We start from the raw sequence: 4037 nt of genomic DNA, 5'->3' as shown, positions 1-4037 counted from the left end.
TTCACTCACTCACTCACTCACTCTTACTCACTCTCACTCACTCACTCACTTTCTCACAAACTCACTCTGATTCACTCACTCACGCACACTCACTCACTCTCACTCACTCACTCACTCACTCACTCACTCACTCTCACTTTCATTATCACTCACTCACTCTCACTCACTCACTGTCTCACTCACTCACTGATTCACTCACTCTCTGATTCACTCACTCACACTCACTCATTCACTCTCACTCACTCACTCACTCACTCTCACTCACTCACTCACTCTTACTCACTCTCACTCACTCACTCGCTCGCTCACTCACTCTCTCACTCTGATTCACTCACTCACTCACTCACTCTCACTCACTCACTCTCTCACTCACTCTCACTCACTCACTGTCTCACTCACTCACTGATTCACTCACTCTCTGATTCACTCACTCACTCACACTCACTCACTCACTCTTACTCACTCTCACTCACTCGCTCACTCACTCTCTCACTCTCACTCACTCACTCACTGATTCACTCACTCACTCACTGATCCACTCACTCTCACTCACACTTTCTCACTCACTCACTCTCTCACTCACTCACTCACACTCACTCACTCACTCACTATACTCACTCACTATACTCACTCACTCTCACTCACTCACTCTCACTCTCACTCACTCTCTCACAAACTCACTCTGATTCACTCACTCACGCACACTCACTCACTCTCACTCTCACTCTCACTCACTCTCACTCACTTACTCACTCACTCACTCACTCTCACTCACTCACTGTCTCACTCACTCACTGATTCACTCACTCTCTGATTCACTCACTCATTCACACTCACTCACTCACACTCACTCACTCACTCTCACTCACTCACTCACACACTCACTCACTCGCTCTCTCACACACTCACTCTGATTCACTTACTCACTCTCTGATTCACTCACTCACAATCACTCACTCACTCACACTCACTCACACTCACTCACTCACTCTCTGATTCACTCACTCACAATCACTCACTCACACTCACTCACTCATTCACTGATTCACTCACTCACTGATTCACTCACTCATTCACTTTCACTCACTCTCTCACTCACTCTCTGATTCACTCACTCACTCACTTTCACTCGCTCTCACTCACTCACTCACTCACTCACTCTCACTCACTGGCTCGCTCGCTCTCACTCTCATTCACTCTTACTCATTCTTACTCACTCACTCTCACTCGCTCACTCGCTTGCTCACTCTCACTCACTCACTCACTAGAAAAAAAATAGCCAAACTTACTGCCATTCAGTGGATTCTCATGCATAGTGAGAGCAGGGGTTCTGTGACTGTAAATCTTTATGGGAGCAGACAACTTCACATTTATTTTACAGAGCCTCTGATGGGTTTCAACATCCTACCTGTGGTCAGCAGTCCAATACAATCCTGACATACATCTTTTTTTTTCTTTTGTAACTGGCATTTTATTGGTTTTGAGATCAGTACAGAGACATTATGAACAATTTGTACACAATCCTTAATGCATGTACCAAAATCCTAAAATGGCATGTAGATAAAATTTGTTTCTAAATTCCAGTGACTTTCCAGCTTCAAATTTAGAGGCAAATTTTTAAAAAGAGATTGTCAAGGACCATTATCTTCAAATGCTGGTAAACTTACATCTTAAATCCCACTAATTCACAATTCAATGTCACACACTACACACTCAAATGTTCAATCCTTCACAGCACGTAACAAAGTGATCAGGAACACTGGACTACCACGACCAAAGCTGTTACAGAATGCACAGTTCTGACCAGAGCCATAATGGCAGAATGGTTTCAGACACAGTTCTATTAAGAGAACAAATGTGGAAACAAAGTTTTAAATGTTCAAGTCATACAAATGCATGACTCCAAATTGCCATTAAGAATGTTTTGTATTAGGGATACAAAAACTTCCCCCCTTCCCATGGAATGTTATGTTGACACCCAAGACAGTCAAATCTTCCCACAATTTAACATCCCACTATTTTCTGGTTGTACTAAAAAATAAGCAACCAGTAAATGATTTCACGTCTTAAAAAAAGCATTTACACTTAAAAAAATGGGATGAATTGGGATTTCCTTCTTAAAAATGTTTCTAGAGCTACTAAAAAACTTGCATTTACAAAATAGTTGATAAAAATATTCCTCTGGATTGTACAAGAAGGGAGGCAACAGGGCCCACTGATGAGACATGACAAACATGAATCAGACTGGGCTTCTTTTCTCCGGCTTCATCAGAGGCTGCGCTCTCCTCGTTTCCGTTTCTCCGTTTTCACAGGTGAGTCTTCTTTAGCTTCTTGGTCAGCTGCTCCAGCCTGCTTTCCGTTTGCTCCTCTCTTCCCTTTTGCTTGCACTTTTTTGTTCGAAGATTTATCCTTTCCTGGTGCCTTTTTGGGCTTCGTCTCCACTTTTGCTGGCGCAGGTTTCGCTGACAATCTCGCCGATCTCCTCTTGGGCTCCTCCTTTACCACCCCTTCGGCCAAGCTGACCTTCCTCTTGGGCATCGTGGCTGTGGGGAGGGCGCTTGCAGGACGCCTTCGGACCGCGGGGCACCGAGGGCCTTCTCGACGCTGGATTGCCTGGCGCTGCCGCTCTGCCCCCCGCTGCCCACGCTGCTAGGACCCGTGGCGGGGGCAGTCCTGACATACATCTTGTTCACACAACTACCTCTTGATCCACATACAATTGCACATGAGTACAGTGAAGTGGGATGGAATTCCCATTCTTCTCAAAGTTATCAATAATTTGTTGTGATCCACACAGTCAAATTCCTTGGCATAGTCAAAAAAGCATAAGTAAACATCTTTCTGGTATACTCTACTTTGAGACAAGACCAATCTTAGATCAACAACAATAATCCTTGTTCCACTTCCTCTCCTGAATCCTATCTGAACCTCTGGCAGTTTTATTGTTTGATGATCCTCAGCAAACTTTTACTTGCATGTGATATCAATGATATTGTTCTTCAGTTGGAGAATTCTGTTGGTTTACCTTTCTTGGGAATGGGTAAAACTGTGGATCTCTTCCAAACAGTTGGCCAAGTAGCGGTCTGCCACACTTCCTGCCATTGACTGTAAGTGCTTGCAGTGCTTCCTGAGTTTTTTGGAAACATTTCAATTGATATTTCAGCAATTCCTGGAGTCTTGTTTTCCACTAATGCTTTCAGTGCAGCTTAAACTTATTTCTTTGGTTCTTGCTTATATGATACTTCCTGAAATGAATGAATGTGAATTTGGCTCCTTTGGGTGAAGTAACTCTGTGTATTTTTTTCAATAATTTGTTTTTTATTTATCTGTATTGCTTCCTGCATCATGCAATATGTTGCCCATAAAATCTTTCAGGATTTCAATTTGAGGCTTGCAATTTGACATATGATGCGTGTGTTTTTCCCTCATGGTTTTCTAACTCTAGGTCTTTGCAAATTCCATTATAATACTTGCTTGGTCTTATCTCACTTCCCTTTGAGATTTTCTATTCTGCTCATTTTTTAATAATTTCTTCCATATTACTTAGCTACTCAACAATGAAGAACTCATTGAAGAGTCTCTTCTGAGATTCACTTGGATATTTTTTCTTTCACCTCATTTTAATGCCTTTTTCTTCCTTTCATTATTAAAATCATTTTATTGAGAGCTCTTACAGATATTATAACAATCCATAAATTTATTTAGATCAAGCATAATTATAAAATTGCCACCACCATAATTTTCAAAATATTTTCTTTTTTCTTGAGCTCTTTAAGCCCCTTAACCCATCCCTCCCCCTGCTCCCCTCAAACCCCAGGAACCCTATTATTATATTATATATTATTATTACTATTTTTATATATTTTATTACTAGTACTATTGTTGGTTCACCTGCAATTCTAGTATTCATTTCCCTTGAGTGGAGTTATGCAGTGATCAATTCCCCATTCTTCCCGTTACCCACCCTCTTCCTGTGTCCTCAGGGAATCATTACTCCTGTTACTATTTCTGAAAGGATTAGCTATCTTGAATTTATA

At 41.6% G+C, this 4037-nt stretch overlaps 1 pseudogene; it reads right to left on the bottom strand.

Annotated features, from left to right (window-relative positions):
- Positions 1-2268: 2268 nt before the first annotated feature.
- LOC142441396 (non-histone chromosomal protein HMG-14 pseudogene) lies at positions 2269-2538 on the bottom strand (annotated as a pseudogene).
- Positions 2539-4037: the final 1499 nt, after the last annotated feature.

The sequence above is a fragment of the Tenrec ecaudatus genome, chromosome 2, assembly GCF_050624435.1.
Source record: "Tenrec ecaudatus isolate mTenEca1 chromosome 2, mTenEca1.hap1, whole genome shotgun sequence".
In the NCBI taxonomy this organism is placed as follows: Eukaryota; Metazoa; Chordata; class Mammalia; order Afrosoricida; family Tenrecidae; genus Tenrec; species Tenrec ecaudatus.
The sequence above is the reverse complement of the archived record's forward strand: the minus strand, read 5'-3'. Positions and strand labels throughout refer to the sequence as shown.